Below are 13,115 nucleotides of genomic sequence, written 5' to 3' on the forward strand. Positions count from 1 at the left end.
TTAATAATATTAAAAATACAAAAATTCATTAATTCGCCCTGATACTATCTTCTTAATAAAATTGCAATAAGCAAATTTACTAGATGATATTTAATATTTAATTTCTTGCCTATCAATTTAATAACAATAATTAAATCACCCTCCATGCTGGAATAATTTTTGCTATTAACACACACACAAACAAAGCGTTAAATTTCGTAAATAATGCTCATAATTAATTCACTAATCATAATTGGATACGTAATAATGCATACATCCGACACAATGTACAAGTATGTGCAAATTTATGCATAAAATCCATTTGTTCGAGATATGAAGGTACGCACCGTTTTAATAAATTCATATTTACATACGCATAAACATACCCACATATATAATCTTCCCAAAGTGTGAAATTCTATTATTGTTAATGCAACAAACGTTTTTATAATTAAAAAAAATTGTATAAGAAAACTTCTTCACGCCCATAAAATTAAAATGTATTGGCATCACGATTTTCCATTGAAATCAGCAGCAATTTGTCTGGCCTAAAGGTTCAATGCTTGAATGAAATGAACAAGCAATAATTGCATGCGATTATATGCGATGCATTACACATATTTATAGATACGCACGTGCATGTGTAGGTAATTTAAAAATCTGTGATCGGAATTATCTGCCACAATATTGTCATAATTGTTTTTTTTTTTTACGCCAGAAAGTCAATGGTACGCCTGGTGGTCTAGCGTGGCTGATTGATTTCTACCACAATAAAACACACTTAAAGAAAATAATAAGAAACAGAACTTTTATGACGCAGACTTTTTATACACCTATATATGTACATGCATACATATATTCACGATAAGGTACAGAAGTATATATGGGATTCATAATAAGGTTGTGGCCTGAAGCATTTCAAGTTCTCATACAAATTTTTTTGAAATACTAAGAATGTCGTAATTTAGCTCTAAAACATGCTCCTTCGAAAGTTGGTGTTCATATGCGACACAATTATCTCTTCTATGAAGAACTTACCTTAAAGAGCGCCCCAATCTAATAGGTATCGTGCGCACACACATATTACATATACACTCTTAGAAATGTATGCAATAATTCCATTTGACTTACTCGTCGATTAACTATTGCGCAAATCTGTTTTTCTAGAATATTTATGCCACTTGAATACACTGGCAGCGTCAGCCGGTGACGGCCGTTACATATAGCAGTTTGTATGCGTGCCCACGCCAGTCCACAATGGTTGTGAATGCAATAAGTAAACTTGAATAGTAAATGATGACAATTGTTGCACATGTAATACTGTCCTAAGCAGCCCTAATTTCGAACGCTAATCCACATACCACACACATGCTTATGAGTGTAAAATTTTCCAATTAAAAAACCTGTACACATGCATACCTTTGTATGTACATACAGCATTTCAGACACTCTACCAGACTTTCTTAATGAAAATTACACATTGGATATACATACATACATGTGTGTAGAATATTCCATAATACTTCCACATTTATAGCCATTCAGCTTTTCGACGACACTTTTTATCCCCTCTTTATGCGCCAACATTTGCGCAAGATGCTAAGTGAGGTTACGTTATATTTATTCTTAAATTAGTAAATTTTTGTTGGCATTTCGCTAAACGATTCACAATGGATTTTCGCGAGATTTTCGAATAATGGTCGTACAACTGCACTTTTCCACTTATGCGAGTACCATATATTTAGTACATACGGTCCATTATATGTGTATGTATGTATATGTGGACTCATATAGATATAGTAAATTGACTATATGTATCTGCACGTTTCCCAAAAAAAAAAAACAAAAAACAGTGTCAACATCTCGGAGGCAATTTTAAGCGGAAGTTCAGAGTTTGCAGTTTCGAAATCCACTCAAGGGCATGGAATATTCCTTTGTATGACCACAGATTTATTAATCAGGGCACATTAAAATAATCAAGCTCACTTAGTGTAAACGTATTTTAAACATTATAACTCAATGCACTTATTTTTTATATATCTGTCAACAAACTATAATGAGCAAATGAAATATATTTGGGCATTTTTAGTAATAAAAAAAAACGATTATCAATTATTTTAGCCCATCTTATTAGCTTTAATTAAGATATTGTCATATGATTATTTTTTTAATGATTGAGCGATTAATTTAAACGAAAGCAGCTACTGTTGAGTGACAATGAAAACAATAGTATCTATACCATTTTATTTTATGTATTTTTTTTTTGTATTCAGGCTGAACAGGGTATATTAAGTTTGCCACGAAGTTTGTAACACCCAGAAGGAAACGTCGGAGACCCAATAAAATATATACAGAAATGATCAGCATGATGAGTTGAGTGCATTTAGCCATGTCGGTCTGTCTGTATATACGCGAACTAGTATCTCCATTTTTTGAGATATCAGTCTTAAATTTAGCATATGACCGTTTTTCACCATGAAGCTGCTCATTTGTCGGAATGGCCGATATTGAACCACTATAGCATATAGCTGCCATACAAACTGAACAATCGGAATCAAGTTCTTCTAAGAAACCTTTTGTATTTGTGAAGGGTAATATAGCTTCGATGTAACCGAAGTTAACGTTTTTTCTTGTTTGAATTTATATTTATGAAAAGCTTAAACAAGTCTATAAGGTTTACAACATTCCGAATATGTCAATATCAGTCTTATAATTATTTTGTTATCAAAACTACCATCAGCTTCATAACATTAGTTTACGCTCAAAACCATTGAAGGACCAGATACTCGTAGTTACATATACATATAAATATATAAAATTGGCCACTGAATGCGAAAACCACCCACAATAACGGTAGAAAAAATTGTAAATACTACTACTCTCGGTTTTTTAATATCGTACTTTGAATAACATCTCAAGATTCGAGGATGTGCGGTGAACTTTTTCTTTAATAAAGTGAAATGTCCATACTGTAAAAATAAAAATTTGAGCAACACGTGTTTAAAAGCTAATATTAGGATTAACCGGAGACCTCCTTTTAAGTAGTTGTTATTGAATATCTGAAATATGAAATCTGAAATACCCTAAAAAAAATACACAGCTTTTTTATTAAAACTCCGTCATGCCCTTGATGGCAATTTTCTATTATGGCCATGTGGGTTTCACTTGTACACACATATTTTAACATTAAATTCCAGATTTTATGATGTTTGTACATGTATGTATATACGAGTATTTTACTAATTTTTGACAATTCTTCTAAAAAATTTTCAAGTACACCGTGTAAAACGTTTATAAAAAATATTCTATGCTTTTGCGTAGCGTCACTATTTTCAAGCAAAACAATTAATTTAACAATTAAACAAACTTGGCATAAACTATGCTCATGTGTGTATGTATGTGCAAATTTACATACAAGTACATATATATATGAGCACTTTGCTGATTGTCATTTACGATAATTTTGCGGTTGAGTGAAAAAAGTTAGTTAATGAAAAGTTTGACTCGTCGCACATATGTATGTCGACAGCTTTTTATGTATTTATGTATATACATATAATAGTAAACATATAAATAAATATGTATGTTAATATGTGTGTCTTTATAAATACAATAGATGCGACATTTATAGGTGGTTCCGTGCATTTTATGACACTACGGTATTTGGCATTCAAAATTTTATTGCTACGAGTACTCAACGACCAACGTTAACCGGTACTTTTGCCCGAATCATCAATAGGCGTACGCTAATCGCACTTGACCACAAAGGCCGTCTTGCATACACATTTGCTTAGTTATGCATGTGTGTGTATACCATATACACATACTATATATATGTATATGTAAAAAAGTTCTCGTTTTGATAGTTTTCTGTTGATATTTTATAAAGTTATCGTCTTGATTTTGCATGTAAAATTTAAAAAGTTTGCACACATAAGCACATTGCGCATGTATTACATATTTAACATACTTGTATGTTGTATGAGTGTATGTGGGTATATGTGCGCTTTAGCGGTCAATAACCGAATTAAATTTGCACAAGAGCGAAACGAGTTTTATGCGCCAGGCAAAACTAACAAACGTACATGCGCACACACTCACTAACAACAACAACAACAACTAGCAATAATGCCTTGATCGCGAATTTGTGTGTTTTTATTACCTCTTCCTCTTAGACTATTTGCTATTCCTTGCCAAAGTTATATTTGCTAAATGCAGAAATTTATTTACTATTTTAAAATTACTGACAACGGGAGCGTGTGCGGCTGCGCAGCCAACATTGCCACTATAAAGGCGGCATCCTTTATCATTTACATACATACACTTACTAATATAAACAAATCGGCGAATAGACTCGAGTCATTAAATTATTATGGCCAAAGTTAAGAAAAGAAGTAGAAATATTTATAAAAATCTAGTGAATATATACATATGTACATAGTTATATACACTCATAAAGATACCCACCAATATTTACATACATATGTACATATGTGTGTGTCTAAATATACGAGAAGTAAAGTTATTTTAATAATACTCATTGTGGTCCAGATGCTGTGCTCACGTGTCGCATACAAAGCCACTGAATCATTGAATCTAAGCGAAGAATGGTGGACTATGTAGTTTTACATACGCGTTTCCCAAAACCGGTTGATAATTATTTTTAATTTATTTATAAGAATTTAGAAGCTTAACAAACGAAGCACTACTGTCGACAAGCTTATGCAAATAAGGAAGACATTCGGCGTTGCCTTAATAACAGCGATATTGTGGAGAGATTAATGAAAATCATTTACATAAATAACATATATATATAATATAATATTATACGCTATAACTGTAACTGTAGCTTTGTGGTAAAATTTTAGTATCTCGAACAGAGAATGATTTAAAATTAATTAAAATATTATAATTAGTAGGTTTTTAGGTTATGCTCGAACTCTTCAATTACTTTTGAGTCAACCAATACATTTAGCACCTGAACGGTTCTTGTTTCTACAATTTAGGGGCAAGGCGTAAAGATTGCCTACACAACGACGTTATGAGACGGGATAGCAGTCTTTGAACTATCTTCTAAATAATAAATATGTAACCCCACTGCGCCTTACACCAGCATGCTATTTTGCACGCAAAAGAACAATATGAAACCCGGTTGCAACTTCTTATACATTTTTTAAGATAATTAAAATTGTCGCCATTATGCTAGAAACGCATGTAGCAAAGCAACCAAATAAGGGTACGAAATGTCAAGTCTATATTAACTCTCCCTTTGCCAACAATTTGCCCGTAGATGCCTTTCTTATAGCGCTACGGGTTTGTCAAACCATTTTCAGTTAAACGCAACATGATTGGTTCAATAGCCATGTAAGGCAACAACAGCGCGATAAAAGATACAAGATAATGGTTGCGTCTATGTTTGATAAAAAATGACTTCCAGTAGGAACGTACGGGTTTCGCACTAGTACGCAAGGGCATGTTTTGTGTGTTGCAGAATTAATTAGAATCACTAGCAAAGTGCCTCTTACAATTGTGGTACTTGCGTTATTTATAGCAAGCGAACGTGGAACCATTCTAGTGCGATCATAAGTTGGCTTTCTATTTTTAAATCAGTTAAAAGAGCGCCGATGAAAATTATAAGGACAAAGCGCACATCTTTGTGCCTTCGTTTCAGTTGGTTTGAGAGTAAGTGCAAAAGTTCCATTCCACTCCAGAGTGCGTGCAAAAGTAGAGATTTTCTTATTTGAGGTAGACTTATTTTGATGTTCTTTTCTGATTTTCGAAATTTAAATTTTATTGTAAAAACAGCTCATAAAGGCAATTAACGCATTAAAAATAAATTATTTGTGACCCGAATTTATTTTCGTGGGTACGAACGTTTAAATACGATATCGTCACAAAACCCATAAGCTAGTCAAAAACAAGTTATAACTTGTAGAGCGAATTGGATTAAAATTCACATCACTATAAAAGAAAGGGCGCGACTAAGCAACAGATAAAGATAGAAATAAATTATTTTTCCTAAGTTAAGGAAGTCGGCTTGTAAATAACTAAAACCAGGTTTCTCTAACGGTTTTTCATTTTCCTCTTTTTTAAATTCTTCTTTTATCATGAAGTAAAAAAGGTTTTACCTCAAAAGACTATTTTTGGCTGTTTTTCACAATTTCGTATTAACGAAAATTCTGCTACTTAACGTTTTTTCACCAGAAACGGCGAAACTTCAAAATTAATATACTGCATTTTTAGATTATGTCATCTAGAATATATTATTGTCCCTGGAGCGCACCTCTCATATATGGAACAAATAACTATTCTACATATACATACATACGAGTACATGCATTTACGTTTAAAACGCCAGTTGGGTAAGCGGTAGCCAAGCATAAAACTTTAGCCAAATGTGCGACTAAATTGTATGTGAAGGGCAGGCTGTGCAGTGGTCAGTTCTATAAAAATATATTTATAAATAAAATTGCTAATTTTAATTCAAGATGAATGGGTGACAGGGCCTTTTCTCATATTTGTGGTGTACCATTTTGATGTTGTTCGAATAACCGACGGATCTCGAACTTTGTGTTTTTAATGAATTTTATATAAAAAATTGCTCTCAAAATTATCAGTACCTTAAAATAACATTTTACAATTTCGTATAGCAACTATACACATATAATATATATAAAACGAAATAATATAGTACTTAACCGTTAAAGGGGATTGCATCTAACGAAAAACATTTTGCTAGTTTCTAGCAGAAATGAAGATCTTTATCTTGATTTGTATGATAGCATAGCTATAATCGTCCGACATCAGCGGTTCTGACAAATAAGCAGATTCTTGGTAAGAAAAGGAAGTTTGCAAAATCGATATCTCAAAAACTGTGGCACGAGTTTACGGATGTACAGACAGACGGACATGGCTAACTCGACTCAGCTCGTCGCGCTCCTCATGTACATACATATAATATATACTTTATATGGTTTCTAACGTTTCCTTACGGGTGTTACAAATTTAATGGGAAACTTGATGAATAAAACTTGGGTCAAACGCCAAAAGAATTATAAAAAAAATTAGTTCTGTTTTCTTTAAAAATTAAATGTTTTATTAATTCGACGATTTTAAAAAAGCTATTTTAGGTTTCTAAAGGAAATGAAAGTACATCTGTGTATAGTTGTTCAACCAATGTAATGATCATATTGTTTTAAGATCCATCAACAGACCTAATGTGAATTGTGAATTTTGTTTCACGCGCGCCAGCATACTGTTTTATAGAATTTTACTTCCGAACAAGGCAGTTATGTTCAACTGTGTAAGCCTTTTTTCACCATTATCTTACCTGGCGAAAGGGTTCTCAGCAAGGCGGCCAAACAATGCAGCTATCTGCCGATGGCCCAGCTAGCCAAGTGGCCAACTTACAACACGAATACAGGCCGCAAGTAGTCAACCATAAACTTATACATATGCACACATGCATATGTACCTATGTATTGCAGATACGCATGCGCAAGGCATTAAGTCAGCACGCTACTAATATTCCGCGATCGGAGTGAACAAAGCGTCATCGTTGTGATCGTAACGCCATCGCATTGTTGTCTTCGCCATTAGTTGGCCCTTTTGCCAATTTTTATGCCAGCCCGCATGTAATACATTCTATTTGCAACAACAAATAACACGGTTATATCGTTGCTGTAAAACGCGTTGCCAACATAAATATTTACCAATGTGTAAAAGACGATAAATTTCCACAGCCGCATTAAATGCGACGACATCAGAGCAAAGGCGCTTTCGTTGCCTACCATCGTGGACTTCTTGGCCACTTGCTTATTTTGATCCAATACACATGCACATATGTACTTACATACGAGTGTTAATATATATGTGTGTGTGTGTCTCTGCTTCGCTGACTATGTTTGGACGATCGGTTTGCAGACTTTGCTTTGTAGTAAATATTCGCTCAGATTGACCATTCCAATTGAATTTGTTGTTTGTGTTGCTGGCACCAGTGTTGTTGGCATCGTCATCGTCATCATCATCAACATCATTGCCGTTCTTTGTTGCGCTTCTGCTTGCAATTGTAATGAGTAGTCGATGTTCGCAATGTTGTTGTTGCATTTATGTGCCGCTGTTGTCTTATGTGGCAGCAATTGCATGCCGCCACACATAATTCTGCATTATTGGCCTTGAAGATCCTAAGCCAAAGAAAAGAGGTCATTGTCGTATAATGGTAAGTTTGTGGTCAACGCGCAGGCGCAATGTAAGGGTGGCAAATATACTGGCACTAAACACACTCATACACGTGTATGCATACGCATTGTTGTACTTACAATTTAGCTTCTGGCCTGCACTCCCAACTGCAACCGATCCAGAGCTCCCTAGCGCTAGCCGACTCGTTGCGTTGGTCAATGGAAAGGGAAACTTAAACTACGACATTGTACCATCGCTTTGCTTGTCTCGCATTCGCATTCGCACACGTGTACGTAACTATCAAAGAAACATCACATTGATCGCAATTAGTAATTATGTAAAATTTAGTTGGGCGTAAGATTTGCGTGTTTCGTTCTTTCGTGCTTTCGACGCATTTTTTGCTCCAGAAAATTGGCTAAATGGCATTGTCGTCTTGTCTAGTCGAGTCTAGTCTAAATTTGAGGTAATTTAGATTTCCATGTAAATGATTGGCTTTGTGCTGCCATTCTACTTGCCCACAAGCTGCTAGGAATCAATCGGCACTGAACGAGTCTTTCTTCCGATGCGCTGTGTGACGGGCAAGAAAAATACGATTCAAAGTGTAGTGAATACTTAATAGTGCTAAGCCGCAAAGGTGATGAGAAGTTCCTTGTTTGACTATGGTCGAATTAAAATAATTGCGTGTTCTAGAAAGTTTGGATATATTTTTCGCAAATCAACGCATCCGAAATCTACGTAAATAATGTCTGGTTAACGACGTGAACAACGAAATATTTTCTAGAGATAAACATTGCTAAACCTTTAAAAAACTTATTTTAAGGGGTTAGGGGTAGTCAGAATTTTCAAAAAATCAATAAATATATATCAATAAAGTAATATCTTGAAAATATTCTCTGAAAATTTACTTTTTGAGTTATTCGACAAATAACAAGGAGCGCTTGGGCATTTCAGAGCGCTCGGGAGCAGGTAGCTAGCGTTTAAGTGCGTTTTTCTCAAAACTATGTTTTTTGAACTGGTGACAACTGTAACTCGAAAACCGCTCAGTAGATTTTAATGAAATTTATACAGCTTTTATAATACATAATAAACTCGGGCCTGAAAGAAGGATTTTTTTTCAAAAATTTCGATTTTTTAAAACCAATTTTTCTCAAAAATCTAAAAAAATTTTCCTGAGGCCGACATTTTGTTAATTTTTGAAAAAAAAGTTCGATCAGGCCTAGGATTATCTATTTATAAAACTAATTTTTTCATCCGATTGATTTTAAATGAATCTTCAAGGATTTATGATTGTCACCGTAAGGACCTTTTTTTGGAACTGGGTCAAAACATCCAGCTATAACTTTGGAAATTAAAATTTTTGTTTTTTGAAATTTTCGTGTCTTCAAGTCAAAACATTTTATAATAATGCCATATTACCACTTTTGTAAAATTACTCAATTCTAATTTTTTCGTGCCTTTGACTACCTAATTCAAAAAGTGTATGTGGCACTCGGGGACTGCCGCGGTAAAGCTATTAGCATTTTTTATCAACTTATGCAGCTATAATTATTTATTTTTTTTTTATGCAATATTTTTTTTCTTTGATATTAATTCAAGTTACACTTTTCGATAAGAAAACAATTTTTTTTTATTGAATGAGAAGTTAATATTGTTTAAAATATTTTTATTTTCTTATAATACATGTAGGTTATTCAGTAATTTTTATCATTGAAACCATAACTGAAATAAGAAACATAAGTTTGAGACTTGATATTCTCTAAACATCTGGAAAATACCGCATCAACGGTATTTTGTTGTGGATTCTTGTGGATCATTATTCATTTTCAAATTAAATTTTTCCGAAAGAAAATTTGTCAACCGCTTTGATATTTTATCAGCGAAGTTGAGTCCAGCCAAGATAAGTGGACAATTACCAACATTGATAATCCGATTGAAAAACCTAATTTAAATTGTATTGTTCAATTCAAACTAGATACTGTTCCAAAAACGTGAGATAGCTATTTACCAAAATATGTTACTAATATTATGACTCCGAATTTGAATCAATTATTTTTATTAATTAAATTTTTATCAAATTCCATATTTTTATTTATCATTAAAAAAATTGTATCTTAAATATTATTACTTTTGAATCACCCTGCTATCTCGTATCGTATAGGAACATCTTTATTTTCTTGTTTGTTAAAACTTAACGCACGTTTTGATTTTATTAAAGGTTATACTCTCCAAGAAAAAAAAACACACAACGAACAATCGTGATAGCATTTTTTCAACAAAAACTGTAACTTCTAAAATAGTTCTAATAAAAAAGAGAAAAGTAGTTTAAGAATTTTGATTCACGAGCTATGCGACGCCAAATTAAGAAATATCATGTCCATATGTGACATTTTGTTGACCAATGAAATCAGGCTTAAGGCCTAGTGTCGTTTTGTTTGAGTTCTGGCCATCAAGGCATGCGCAAACTAGACAGTCAACTAATTATCTACTCATACAGACATGTATGTATATATGTAAGCAGTTAGCACAGCAGGTCTACGGTAAATTGTGAAAATGCCATTTAAAGGTAAAATCCCTCACTTAGAACGCGGCGCCTACTGTGCGCATGACTAGCTGATATTACTTGTACAATGAGTAATCTGCAGCGTTCATAAATCTTATGTTTTAAAAACACTTAAATGCGCATAGCTTGGCAAACCCAAGTAAATAGCGGTTTAAGTGGGAAATTGTCCAGGTAACTGTAATTAGTTTACAATTACTTGTAGGAAATAATGCATTTTGATTATTTAATTGATGTGAATTCCAGTTCCAGTCAGAAATGGTTAGCATATACCAAAAACTTCGAAAACATATATACAAATATATATATATATATATTAGACTTTGAAAATGTCAACAAAGTGGTATATGGTACAAATATATTTAAATGATTTTACAAAAGGGATTGTGTGGAAAATTATATCTATCGATTATTTCAATTAATTGTTATTAGATTTCTATTAAAACAAACCGATTTATTATGGGGTTTCTAAATTATCATAAATTCAGCTCAGAGTATATTAGTTAGACAACATCACATTCTTCACAGAAGTGTTGACTGGAATGGACTAATCTGTCACAATTTTGCATCTCAATTTCACAACATCCTATCAGACAATTCACAGAAATATCAGGTGAGGCTTAATCTCTCAAAGATGGTGAGGTATTCTTTCGTACGCATGTTTTTTTATCTGGAATCAGTTGTTGTTATTGTGGCATTGTATTGTCAGAAAGCATATATGAAGTAATTTGGAGGAATGCTGCTGAGTTGACAGTCCTTGGCCGCATAAAAATCCGTTTTCATTCCGGTTACGTAGACCCGACAATCATGGAGTCAGTGTTTCTACATAGTAGTTTGAAATTGATTTGTGAATATCGGAGTCCTTGCATTAACTTTAGAGTTAGATACTTCTGCTACCACCTGTGCCAGACGAATCACCTTGTTCACGCACTTTAAATAATATGCAGTACCCACAAATTATTTCCAACAAAACTGCCGCTTCTGTGAAATTTTGTATATGCATAAATACATTTGTGAATACCCTTGGATGTTTTGATCGCGTCACAGTGACATTTGCTCAATTACTTTTCCGTAATAATGAATCATAATTGCCAAAGTAGTGTTAAATGTCATTACTGAGGCGCCGAATTTGACGTTGCAGCGCTTTTGAGCGTCAAAAATTTTATTAATGTACAAATATTTATGTTTAAATTTTTAGACGGAACGGTATTGCATTGCAAAATGTTTAATGAATTATTTATATTTGCGATTTTTTCTAATTTCACAGAACTCATTTTTTGACCGAATTTAGAGCGAAAAGTGTGAAATTTAGAAAATAGAACAGAACTTGCAAATTGATTCTTTGGTGCGAATGCCCGTATGCATATAATAAGTATATCGATATTTTGTGTTAAGTACCGAGGAAAAGGCAGAGAGTGGCAATAGAACGAACGTTATATGTAAATGAAATGTTTAAGCAGAAATTACTAATTTGGTTGGCGTCCGACTCGCGTTAATTCAACTTAATTTGCATGCATTATCACTAGCGCAAACACCGTCAGCTAGCAGCCGCCAAAAGCATTAAATACATACATACATAGATGTATACATGTGTATGCAAATTGTTGCGATTAACCTTAGCTTGATCATAAACCAGACTCCACACACCTTTCCCCGTATTTACATACATTCATATATAAACATTCATACCTACATACAATACATGTGTACCAATTCAATAAGGTAGGGTTTTAAATTATTTATAACAAAGCGTGACTTTTACTATTCGAATGATTCACATTTGCGACGCGTAAATATCGCACGCCTTTATTTTTATTATTTTTATCTTCGGTTTTATTGCTACTCGTGTTATACGTACAAGTATTAGGGTATATTAAGTTTGCACGAAGTGTGTTACAGCGCAGGGAAACGTCGGCAAATACATGTTCATATGTTCTGATCGAAGCACTATAACATATAGCTGCCATACAGTCTGACCGATGAAAATCGAAATGAAAATATCTTTATACCCCTTTGTGCTATAAAAACAAATGCACCTCTAAAGGGTATTATAGCTTCGGTGTAGCCGAAGTTAAAATTTTTTTATTGTTTTAATTTTTCTCCTCATGATTTCTTACGACTAAGTGAGAGAGTGAAACTTTAAGTGTGCTAACTCAAGTAGCAACAACGCAGACTTAAATATTGAAGCTAAGGTCCCTTACTGTTTTACGAATAAGAAAAAATTTTAAATTATTGGAAATTAAGTGGTTATCAACCAAATTTACTTAATTCCACACCATACCTTTTTCTCTCTGTATTTAATCTATTCTCAATTTGGACTCTTGCTGACATGCCATAAATTGTCGGTTTTACTGTAGCGTTTTCCAAGTTACAATATTTTGAAGATTGTTGCGAGTGGACA

At 33.5% G+C, this 13,115-nt stretch overlaps 1 protein-coding gene across 2 annotated transcripts in view; it reads left to right on the forward strand.

The window, feature by feature from the left end:
- S6KL (S6 Kinase Like) overlaps nucleotides 1-13,115 on the forward strand; it is a 56,457-nt gene that overhangs the window by 42,601 nt on the left and 741 nt on the right. The window lies entirely within an intron of this gene.

This window comes from Bactrocera oleae, chromosome 5, assembly GCF_042242935.1.
Source record: "Bactrocera oleae isolate idBacOlea1 chromosome 5, idBacOlea1, whole genome shotgun sequence".
NCBI lineage: Eukaryota > Metazoa > Arthropoda > Insecta > Diptera > Tephritidae > Bactrocera > Bactrocera oleae.